Source organism: Camelina sativa, chromosome 2 (assembly GCF_000633955.1).
Source record: "Camelina sativa cultivar DH55 chromosome 2, Cs, whole genome shotgun sequence".
In the NCBI taxonomy this organism is placed as follows: domain Eukaryota; kingdom Viridiplantae; phylum Streptophyta; class Magnoliopsida; order Brassicales; family Brassicaceae; genus Camelina; species Camelina sativa.
In genome coordinates, this window is record NC_025686.1 from 14,300,952 (window position 1) to 14,313,698 (window position 12,747).

Here is a 12,747-nt window from a genome sequence, read left to right on the forward strand (position 1 = left end):
TGTTTTTCTCCGGCGGAATAAAACTCCTTTTCCCCGATTCCACAACGTACGACGGCGGTGTTGACCTGAAGCGTCCTCCTCTTCTCATTTTTCATCCTGTTCTCCTAATGGAAGCAATAAATGGATTCACTCGCTTCCATCTTTGAAATAAATGTTCTCCAATCCTACACAAAACCTTTCGCTGTCTTCCTTCTCTTCGATCTCCATTGTAACGTTTTTCTATTAAAGTGACTTCATCCCGTTCAATGCTCAATCTTGCAATTGAAGACCCACTACTCTATCTTTAATTGGTGTAAGTCCTATATAATGTCTTCTGCTCCTATTGATGCTTCATTTTATTGTCTTCGACTCTTTGATTTCTCCTCACTAAAATGGATTCCCCTATCGTTTCATTTGAAAATCTCAAAGCTGGTCGCCTTCACCAACAGATCGTCGGAAGAATGCTTTGTCACTGGCCTGCTCGGAATGTCAAAAAAGGAGGCCAACTCATGGGCATCGACTTCCTACTTATTGATGAGAAGGTTGTTTCTATCTTAACCCAATTATACATTGAACAATACTATGCTGAACGCTCTAGATTTAAGAAACCACTAGCTGACTTTAATAACGAAACAGATTGAGGTTTTGCTTAATCAATTAATAAATTGGTTTTGGTTTTGGTTTATTTAGGGTGTTGTTTAAATTCTGACTTTAAAATTAACCATGGTTACTTCTATATGTGCAGATCAAAGATGGTATGAAGGATGAGGAGGAAGACTCAGACTGTTTAAGGTTTTTTTCGATCATCGACACAATTTAAGTGAATACTGAGGTTTTTGTTTTGTTTGGTTCTGTTTCTCTATATAGATGTAGGAGAGATATATGGTTCACATTATTACGGATGATTATGCATTTTGAGTCTTCGTCACTTTAGAACAGACTCATAGCTTAACGAATCTGTTTTATTAATCTCGAGGAACTCATTTTTTTTATCTCTTGCAGGAACTTCGTCTTAAAACAATGGTAGGGGCTAACCAGCCAGCATACAAAGACATCTTCAATTGCGTTTAACGAAGTCTAAGCAGGTATGAAGCTTTTTCACTTGGATTTTAAGATTTCTACATGTGGGATTTATTGTTTGTACTTAGGCTGCTATTTCACACTTAAAAAACTAATGATGGTGGTTCTTAGAATCGTTGATGTGGTGCAGGTATCCTTTTGGTGTCTTTGCAAGTGAGGACCAGTGGAGGACTTTGTTTGTTTCCATGGTGTTTCTTCTACTCTCATCTGATTCGACGACGTCCAAGTTAAGGTATAAATTCTTAAGGATTTAGGATTTATTAATGGTTGTCACTTTAACAACTACAAAGTAACAATGGTTCTTCTAATTCTTTGTGCAGACCGGTGAGATGGTTTGAAGAATGAAAAAGACTTGGACTTCTTAAGGTTTTGTTTCAATCATCAACAATTGAAAAAATATAAGGTCCCCTTTCATCCGATGGAAAAAAACTCTTCTTGATCTGTAAGTAAACTCAAAATCCTCTCTGCCTTTCTTTTTTTGTTCTGTTTCCCGTTTACTCAACCCATAATAATTTTTTTTTGGGTTATATTCAATGCAGCCCATTGGAAGTTGTCCTAGAATTGTGGACACCACCATCATCAACACTCATGCAGCTGTAATTCAGACTTTGGGGATTCATTGTTTATCTATTTATGGTTTCATTTAAGTTGTTGCTTAAATTCAGACTTGAAAGTTAACGATTTTTCTTCTAATTTTATATGTGCAGATCAGAGATGGCTTGAAGCATGTAGAACACACTCACACACACACACACACACACACACACACACACTCTTCAGTCTCCACTCTTCACCAAATAGAATAAAAGTTTAAGAGAGAGCGACTCTCTCCCCCTCTCTCTCTCTTGGTAGTTGATGATTTTGAAAAATGAAGAAGACTCAGAACAGAGGAATGATGATGATGACCCAAACAACAACAACGACATCGATGGTGGTACAATCATCTTCTTGACCGTAAAAATACAATTTTCCTACGATCACTGTATCTTCTCTTCTAACTCTCAGAATCGTTGATGAATTAGCAGGATATGGTGCAAGTGAGGATTGGAGGAGGACGTTGTTTGTTTTACTCTCATCTGATTTGACGACAAGTAAAGGTATTAAGTTCTTGGGAATTTAGGGTTATTTATGGTTTTCACTTAGGCTCTTACAAATTAACGATGGTTCTTGTCAATCTATGTGCAGACTGGGGAGGTGGTTCGGAAGAACAACGTTTCATAAGAAAAAAACTGGTCGGCATGCGTGCTCACAGGTTAACAACATGAAACTGTTTCAATGGTGATTGATTATTTTCGACTCTATTCAATATGTCTTCCTCCTTGTCCACTTCAAATTCTCCATCCAGAGGTGAGTCTAACTTTCTTTAGATTTTTATTCTTTGTTACACAAATTTAGATCGGATAGAGACTGAGATATTTTAAATGGTTTTAGGTGTTACTAGCTTCTTCAGATGGAGATTTAAGGCTCCCTTTGATCCGATGGAAAAATTCTCTTCTTGATCTGTAAGTAATCTCGAACTCCTCTCTCCCTTTTTTTGATTTGTTTCTGTTTCTCTAGATGGAGGGAGGAGATATAAGGTTCAGTTTCTTCGCATTATTACATATGAATGATGCATTTTGAGTCTTCATTACTTTAGAGCAGACTCATAGCTTAAGGAATTTGTTTTATTAATCTATGATTAACTCATTTTTATTTTCTTTTACAGATCTTTAAACAATGGTAATGGCTAACCAGCCAGCAAACAGAGACATCTTCAATTGCTTTAACGAAAGAAGTGTCTAAGCAGGTATGAAGCTTTTTCACTTGGATTTTAAAATTTATACATGTGGGATTTATGGTTTGAACTTAGGCTGTAATTTCAGACTTGACTAACGATGGTTCTTAGAATTGTTGATGTGGTGCAGGTGTTGTTTTCGTGTCTTTGCAGGTGACGATCAGTGGAGGACTGTGTTTGTTCTACTCTCATCTGATTCGACGACCAGGTTAAGATATAAAGTTCCTGGAGATTTAGGTTTTATTTATTGTTTTCACTTAAATTCTTACAAATTAACAATGGTTCTTTTAATTCTATATGTGCAAATCAAAGATGGTTTGAAGAATGAAAAAGACTCAGACTTCTTAAGGTTTTGTTTCAATCGTCAACACAATCCACAAGTGAAAACTGGGATTTTGGTTTTGCTTGTTGTTGTTTATTTTTCTAGATGGAGGGAGGAGATATATATGGTTCACATTATTACGGATGAATGATGCATTTTTGAGTCTTCATCACTTAATGAATCTTTTTTATTATTCTACGAGGAACTCATTTTTTTTTTCACTTTGCAGGAATTTCATCTTTAAACAATGGCAAGGGATTACCAACCAGCATACGGAGACATCTTCAATTGCTTTAGCGAAAGAAGTGTCAAAAGCAGGTATGCAGCTTTTTTTTCTTGGATTTTAAGATTTATACATTTAGGATTTTATGGTTTAAACTTAGTATGTTATTTCAGACTTAAAAAACTAACAATGGTTCTTAAATCGCTGATGTGGTGCAGGTGTCGTTTTGATGTCTTGGCAAGTGAGGATCAGTGGATGACTTTGTTTGTTTCCATGGTGTTTCTTCTACTCTCATCTGATTTGACGACAAGTAAAGGTATTAAGTTCTTGGGGATTTAGGGTTTATTTATGGGTTTCACTTGGGCTCTTACAAATTAACGATGGTTCTTATCAATCTATGTGCAGATTGGGGAGGTTGATTGGAAGAATAACGTTTCATAAGAAAAAAATTGGTCGGCATGCGTACTGACAGGTCAACAACATGAAACTATTTTTATGGTGATTGATTATATTTGACTCTATCCAATACGTCTTCTTCCTTTTCCACTTCAAATTCTCCATCCAGAGATGAGTCTAATTTTGTTAGAGTTTTCTTCTTTGTTACACAAATTAAGATCGGATAGGGACTGAGATTTTTTTTTTTTTCCGTTTTAGATGTTGCTAGCTTCTCCTGATGGAGTTATAAGGTTCCTTTTCATCCAATGGAAAAATTCTCTTCTTTGATTTGTTCTGTTTAAAGTTTACTAAACTAATAATTATCCTCGAGTTGTGGACACCACTTCTATCAACACTTATGCAATTGTTTAATTCTGACTTTAAAATTAACGGTGGTTTCTTCTATATGTGCAGATCATAGATGGTTTGAAGAATGATGAGGAAGACTCAGACTGTTTAAGGTCTTTTTTCGATCATCGACACAATTTATAAGTGATACTGAGATTTTTGTTTTGTTTGGTTCTGTTTCTCTATATGGATGGAAGAGAGATATATGGTTCACTTTATAACAGACTCATAGCTTAATGAATCTGTTTTATTAATGTACGAGTAACTAATTTTATTTTCTCTTGCAGGAATTTCATCTCTAAACAATGGGAAGGGATAACCAGAGACATATTCAATTGCTTTAACAAAGAGGTATGAAGCTTCTTCACTTGGATTTTTAGATCTATGCTCTTGGGATTTAAGGGTTTGAACTTAGGCTGCTATTTCATACTTAAAAACTATCGATGGTTCATAGAATCGTCGATATGGTGCAGGTGTCGTTTTAGTGTCTTTGCAAGTGAGGATCAGTTGAGGAGTTTGTTTGATTCCATGGTGTTTCTTCTGCTCTCATCTGATATGACGACCAAGTAAAGGTATAAAGTTCTTGGGGATTTAGGGTTATTTATGGTTTTCACGTAGGGTCTTACAAATTAACGATGGTTCTTGTTAATCTATGTGCAGATCGGGGAGATGGTTTGGAAGAATAATGTTTCATAACAAAAACTTGGCCGGCGTGCGTGCTCACAGTTTAACACCATGAAACTGATTCTATTGTGATTGGTGATCTTTGATTCGATACAATACGTCTTTCTCTTTGTCCACAAGTGAATCTAATCTCCTTTATCCCTAATTTTATTCTTTGCTACACAACTTTAGATAAGAGACTGAATTCTAATCTCCTTCCACCATATCTCCTTTATCTCTGATATGATACCAGACTTTTAAGACTTTTAGAAAAAATAAAAGCATTGACAGCCATTTATTTGTCAATTATACTTTTTTTTTTTACTTTTTTTTCTTAAAAGCGTTGTAAGTTACTTTTCTTTTTTACACATTAATTATTCTTTTTTTTCTTTAAGATCCATTTCAATAATAATTATTTTTATTTTCATTATCATTATTTTAATATATTTTAATAATAAAAAGTAACAGCTTCAGTTTTAAAAGTATTTGTTACCAATTTAATTTTAACAGTTAGAGTTTTTACAGTTAAAGCATCTACAGGCAAATTCTCTACAACTAAAATTTTAAAAGTCTTTACAGCCATAAGTAACAGTCGTTACCAATCAGGTAAGTGATATACAACATATATATTGTTGAAAATAATATTTCTTTGTTATATCAATTAACATTATTTGGCAGCACAAAACCATCACCAAAGACAAAGAAGGTAAGAGATGCACACACCTTTAGAAAACTAAAGAGATTCAGAAATACGAGTACCACAATCAGATAACCGTAGCACTAAAATAATATGAAAATGAAAACCGAGCCAACAAAAAAACAACCCGGACTGTATAAAATAACAGCAAGATAAACACGAAAATTAATTTTTCCCAAAATACAACTCACATCAAATCCAAAAAATCACTCAGAACAAATGGAAAAAAAAATTACAACTAAGAACACAAAAAAAAAACTCCAACTTAATTAGGAAATCTAAGGAAGACAACACATTTTCATATAAACGAATTTGCATACCAATTAACACTTATGTTTACCGAAATCAACGGGGGATAACCAAATATCCCCTACAAATGCCAAGCGAGGAGGAAATCAACCAAATACATGAACCCAAAAAAATGGATATATGTAAGGGATGACTGAAAAAATGATTACGAGCATTTCAATACTCAAACTGTCCTTTAGATAGCAAACATTGCTCTTCTCCAATCTGTTCACGAGGACATCAAATTTTGAAAAAGAACTAATCCATTCTCAACTCAATAACATACAAAAATAATCCAATAGACCAACTTTAACTACACAATATTAACTTTTCTCATTATAATTTTCAAAGAAAACATTAAAAAAACACACAAGATAATTTCAATTTTTTAAATAAACAGCAAACTAAATTATACTTACTGCAAAACCTATTTTTTTAAAAAATATCCAACAAAACAATATAAGCACTCAAATCAAATACAAAAACAGACAAAAAAATGAATTTACATAACCAAACAATAATATACACAAAAAGCCGGAAATATACCTTAGTCTAACTACCGCGCGTAGCGCGGGTCGATTGCTAGTTTAATATATGATATAATTTCCAAAAGGTTCATTTTTTCAAATGACTTATATATATATATACTAGGAGTTGTCCCGTGCTACGCACGGGCTTATCTTCATATTTGTTCTATTGGCAATTTTTTTTACTGTTAGATTTTCATCTTTCTGTATTTTGTTTTCTTAATTGGTTTTTTTTATTGATAAAAATGATATTAATTTTTGGGGAAAGAGTATGTATCTTAAGTAATTAAACTACACCCCCTCTTTGGAATGCTTTCTCTCTCTTCTCTCTCTCAAATCTTTTAGAGAGAGAAAGCTTTCGTTCTCATTTTCCGACGAAACTTATCGTTTTCTAACACAATTATACCGTTGTGTGATATATATCTTAGGCTAAGTTACATTGTTTTGACTTTATGAATACGTCGTAGTGTACATGCACGTAGGCTCATGATGTCTCCATACCATAATTAACATTTTAAACTTGTTGAGATAAAACAGAAAATGTTATTACAGCTTACTCAATATGGCAATAGGAAAAAAGCTTAAAGGAGAAAATAAAAGTAACTAAATTTTTTATTTGATTGTTTGGTCATTCCGTAAAGGTTTTCTCCTCCACCTAACCACCTGTCCAGACTACTACTTTACATTTTTGCATAAACTTCAGTTCCTTGTCTGAGATCTTAAATCCTCCATTTTCATTTAACAATGAATTGTGCAATGAGCAAATCATTTACGTGATCTAAAGGAAAAATACTTCAGAGATATTAGAACTTTCCTCGAATCATAACAATAATTTGAGTACGAAATAGAATAAAATCACATGAAATATACATATTAAGGAACCAGCCAGTCAACCATTATAGTAGCAGAATTTGACCGTTTGAAATTAGGATAATTTAGAATTTTATATAAAGAGAAATAAGAGATTGGAATATAAATTTATGACTATACATTGAATTTGATTTTTTGATATAAATGTAAGCTAATTTATTGGGATTTTAAAGGCGATAATGGGATTTAAAAATAAAGTGTGCAATGAGCAAATCATTTACGTGATCTAAAGGAAAAATGCTTCAGAGACATTAGAACTTTCCTCGAATCATAACAATAATTTGAGTAAGAATACAAACACATGAAATATACATATTAAGGAACCAGCCAGTTAGCCATTATAGTAGCAGAATTTGGCCGTTTAAAATTTATGGGACAATATAGAATTTTAGATGAAGATAAATAATAGATTGGAATATAAATTTATGACTAAACATTGAAACTGATATTTTGATAGAAGTGTAAGCTAACCTTTCAAAAATGCAAGCCAGTGTTAAATTGAAAGTTGTCTTCGAAGAGTGGTTTTGATCTTTGTTTTCAGATGTTCGAGATGAGGATATTTTGCCAACAACATCTGGTGAGTGGGTAAATGTAGATATAAATCATATACTAAAGAACAAAGTGGAAGCTAGGATACCAGAAATACGAACAAGGCAAAATAGGTTGTTACCTGGAAGCTCCTCACCCTTGTTTAAGCAAGTCTGAAAAAGTAGAGAACCTAAAATAATCAAAACCAATAGAGCATTGTCGTTTTTTAACAGTCTCCAAAGACGTTTTCTCCGTGAAAACAATTCTCCACTTGTGTTTGGTGCGACGATAACGGTTGGAGGATGCGACAACATCAAATCATTGATGCTGTACAATTGGCCTTTAACCAATTGATCTTGATACTTAGGCACACGATTAGGAAGGACTGAAGCTTGTATAGCATAATCCTGAAACAAAGGCAAAATGAATATGTTAAAATTGAGGTAAATCAGGGTCAAGAGGAACAATAATAGAGATAATATACATTTTCATCAGGAAGGAGACATTTTCATCAGGAACAATAAGTAAGATATTGTTTCTTCGAAAGTCTCGAACTTTCCAAATATGGATGACCCGAACAACAATGCTATTAATACCAGTGTTATGTGTTTTGCTGGAGGTTGAATAAAGGGTAGAGTAGGGCGGTATTGTTTTAGTTTTACCCATGCTGTGTGAGAGAGAAGGTTAGTGTCGTCAAAGGTTGTTATTTAATGCAATGGTTGAGGGAGAGTAATCAGGGATTGGAATGAAATGGTAATGACCATGAAATCATAGGTGTTTGGTATTAGTTTCATTACATTATAATTGGGTGGTAAACGTAAAGATGAAAATGAAGGATATACTTCAATGGAATTCTTTAATTACCTTAAAGATTGTAATGAGTAATACAAATAACGTAATCATAATAATGGTTCATATGATTCTAATTGGTAGTGCAGATCTAAACCCCTTTTTAAAAAAATTTAAATTTGATTCCAAACAATTTGAAAACGATTTTGGACAGGATTAATGTTACATACTGTCTTTAATTACCTTAAAGATTGTAATAAGTAATACAAATAATGTAATCATAATAATGTTCATATGATTCTAATTGGTAATGCAGATCTAAACCCCTTTTTTAAAAATTTTAAATTTGATTCCAAACAATTTGAAAACGATTTTGGAGAGGACTAATGTTACATACTGTTCGAAACTTCAAATAGGTGTTCGGGATCTTGACACAAATATTAAACCAGAAATGATTTAGAATTTGGAGGTGGAGTAGGAGAATTAAACCAAAGAAACCCAATGATTATGAGATCTGTGAAGGTACATCAGAGGTGGTAGCTGCTGGGAACGATGGTTGTGAGAAGGTGAGTACAGGTGAATTCGACATCGTTTGGTTCATATACTCCTGATGGTGTAAGGGCTGTCAATTATATTTGTTAGGCTTGTAATTGGTCTTATTTTGTCAAGCCTAATATGAAAATTTAAAAACAATGGCCTTTAAAACTAAGAAAGGACATGTGTCAGTTATATAATAAGCCAGGTGTCATGTTCTAATTAGAAGTTGAGAAAAATCTTCTCTTATTATATAAGATATCATTATTAACTGAGAAGCGTTTCTACCTATTGGATTAAAATAAAGATCAAAGGAAATTCATCATGAAGAAGAATGCTATTGGATACAGTAAAATTGTATAAATAATTACTTGGCTGCAAATACAATATTAAACTTTAATGTTTAATTTTTTTGTTCTTTCCAGAAAATGGTTTTCTATTAATGCATTAGAAAATAAAATACAAAAACACTTTATGGCCCAGATTTTTCAAAGAAAAACACTGTACATATTTAAAACCTAATCTTAATTATCCATCCCATTACAAAGAAGACAGAGATGAAAGAAGCCCATAGTTGGGACTTGGAATTGATGCGAATCAGTACCAACTGATTTTTCCGAATACATGCAGACTACGTTACAATAGAATCAGAAGAAAATACGTAAAAGCAAAACATTTAGAACCTTGCAAGCGGTTTTTATTAAAGAATAAAGACGAGGATTTATATATAATAATAATAATAATAAAGCATTTAACAATAGGTCAATTTAACAAATATAATGAACCACATAAAATGACTTAAGTAGCTTTCGTGCTAATGCTACTTTTCAAAGCATGATTTAAAAAAAATCAAAGACCAAAATTATAAATCATAAAATTAGTTCTTCAAGATTCTTTGTTAATAAAACTTTTGAAAATGATGGTATCTTTTTATTTATTTATTTGTAATATCAAATATTGAAACTGGAAGCGCAAGCTTAAAAACGGAAGTGTAAACTTCCAAAACAGATTTTTTGAAATGTCACAGAAATAAAATTCCCAAAGCTTTTGAAAGCTTCCGATTCCAAAGCGTGAAGCGGAGCTCCAAAATTAAGCTTCCGAACTAATGCTCATTTTCCTCGAAGAAAGTCTAGGCCTCTAGGGTTTCCCTTATGTAGCAGAGGTTTAGTGTTATGGTCTAGTGGTCGTAGCGAACCACATATGAAGAAAATGTAATATTTAGTTAAATGTTAAATCAATTTCAGAATTTTCTTTTTTATATTGTTAAATCGTGGGAGTTCCGGAGCCGGTCTTTAGTATATTCTGATTTAATTAATGCTTCTACGTCCCATAGAGAAATTAAATTTGAGACACACAATGGAGTCAACCCCATTGTACTACAACTTGGTCACCACTCCTTTGATATTTTTTCTATATATTTAGTTTGGTACTTTTAGAAATAATAGAAATTGTCTTGCAAATAGTATGGGAGAAAAATCTGTCTTTGGAATGTACACGAAGACGAGTTTCGCTTTGCTTTGGAACTAATTAAATGATAACATTTCGAAAGAGAAAAAAGGAGGAAAGAAGCGATTCCTATATATACGATTACTATAGCTAGGTAGAAAAATTTGCATGTTACAATATTACAATATTTGGTGTAACATATGGTATCGCCTTTACAAGATATACTCAATATTAATTGGCCACATATCTTGATCCACTATATATTTTAGTTTCTATGTAAGAGAATGTAAATCAAGAATTTACAGAGCAAGTAAATTGAACATTAATAACATGTAATAAATTATTTTCGTTCATTACCATTTGTGAAGCAGATGAATAAGGCAATAATGGTAGGTAGGGTTTATCTTATATTCGTGCAAGATATATATAAATAGCCATAGCCACGATTCACAAACAAAACAAAGGTTAAACAAAAATCTGAATACTTAAGAGAGATGGCTTCTTCTTCCTATTGTTTTGCCTTCGTTTCTGTAGCACTTCTGTTACAACTTGTCTTAGGCTCTGCTTTGGCCTCAAATTCCACAAAATACATCGACGACATATGCGACCATGTCAGCAACAAAACCTTCTGCGTTGAAACTTTGAAAGCCTATCCTCCGGCGGTTTCTGCGACCGGCAAGGTACTAATATCTAGTACACAACTATATATTTTAATTCCTTTCACCATTGCATTAATTTTCTTCTAAATTTCAAAAGTTAAAAGAAAAAATTTAATATTATATTTTCGAAGTTTAAGTTTTTAATTTTTTCTTTGTCATATATGTTGGAAACAAATCTAAGTATTTTACTAGCTGTCATTAAATCTATGTTTTTTTGTATGATTGCGATTATGTTCACGTCGCATTCTCAATAATTGACACTTATATTACTTTTTTTTTTTTTTTTTTTTTTTCTAATCTGTAGCTACGGCCGTGTTCCGCCTCGGCACATCCTACGCCATAAAATCAGCTAGTTTCATTGAAAATGCGGCAAAGTATAACCCGAACATGAAGAAGCAGTTCAAGGCGTGTCAAGATGCCTACTTGACCGTTGTAAATTCTCTCAAGATCGTTTCCTCGGAACTCAAGGAATCGCCGGAAACTGCAAACTATGATGTCATGGTTTGTACCGACAGCACGAGGATGGTGAAGGATTTGGTTGGGAATAATACACATGTGATAGCCAAGAAAGTCATGGCGATGACATTCAAGATGGAGAACCTTCTGGACATTGCCGTTGGAGCCACCGAAGCTCTTGGTGGGTGAAGAAGACGATGAGAACACATACCGTCGTTTAATTTTCCATATTTGGTTTACTTTTGTTATAGATTGTTTTATTGGTTAAATTTTTCTGGAAGATTGGAATGCAATATTTTTTTACTTTATATGATCAATACATTTCGTTATGGATATGTAACTTTATCAATTTATGATATAATATTCTAATTACAGCATGCACTATCTAGTTTAAATCAATATGTTTCCCAAAAAATATTGCATGTCATCGTTTTCTGATTTTCTTTAATTATTTGTAACCTTGTCGAAAAGAAAAAGAGATGTCAGTATCTCTATTCCTAAAATAACGTGAATTTGTCTAGCTAGTATAAGCAATTAATTGCAACCCCCGAGAAGATGTTTTCTTGAATTAGTTAATATTTTGAGACAATGGAAATAACTTCTATTAGAATGGATTTAAATATTCTTCTTGAAATAATTTGTTAATAACATGCATTATACGGTATAAGCAGAAAAGTAATGTAGTAACATTGACACTATCACAAACCATTAATGAATAATGATGCTATATCATATTTATAAATTCATAGCTTTAATCTAAAAATTTTGTAACTATTTTTTTTTACAATTCTTCTATTACCAAAACCCAACAAATATAATTTTAAACCAAGGGGAGTAATCTAAAAAAATCCGTGGTAGAAAATAGAGGGGAATATGTCAAGAACTCCTCTTGAAAAGCTCTATACTCTTTGGGCAATGGGGTCCTTAAGGAGGAGGCCCAAATAATTTCTCTACCCATTAGTTTCTAACCCAAATAATCACACAAATTATATACTTACGTATTAACAAAATTAATTTAAATGTGTATTTTAGGACATAGTTTTGTGGTTTGTGCGAAAGTTATTTCCATATATAAATGAGCTAAGCCTCCAAAGAGTGACCACATTCGGAAAAATAATAGTAATGTTAT

General features: G+C 32.8%; 1 long non-coding RNA gene across 10 annotated transcripts; it reads left to right on the forward strand.

The window, feature by feature from the left end:
* Positions 1–5,120, forward strand: LOC104724672. 10 transcript variants are annotated; one of them, XR_757740.2, is made up of 21 exons: positions 1–292; positions 409–521; positions 725–771; positions 982–1,064; positions 1,171–1,291; positions 1,380–1,501; positions 1,599–1,655; positions 1,767–1,993; positions 2,085–2,156; positions 2,245–2,406; positions 2,491–2,561; positions 2,765–2,845; positions 2,964–3,041; positions 3,146–3,182; positions 3,385–3,473; positions 3,597–3,694; positions 3,784–3,850; positions 4,228–4,274; positions 4,449–4,512; positions 4,616–4,733; positions 4,822–5,120. It is a non-coding gene; the product is annotated as an uncharacterized LOC104724672 (long non-coding RNA). The 10 variants fall into 10 exon arrangements; XR_757741.2 differs by lacking the exon at positions 3,146–3,182 and adding an exon at positions 4,033–4,064 and having other exon boundaries at positions 3,784–3,876; XR_002034977.1 differs by lacking the exon at positions 3,146–3,182 and adding an exon at positions 4,033–4,064.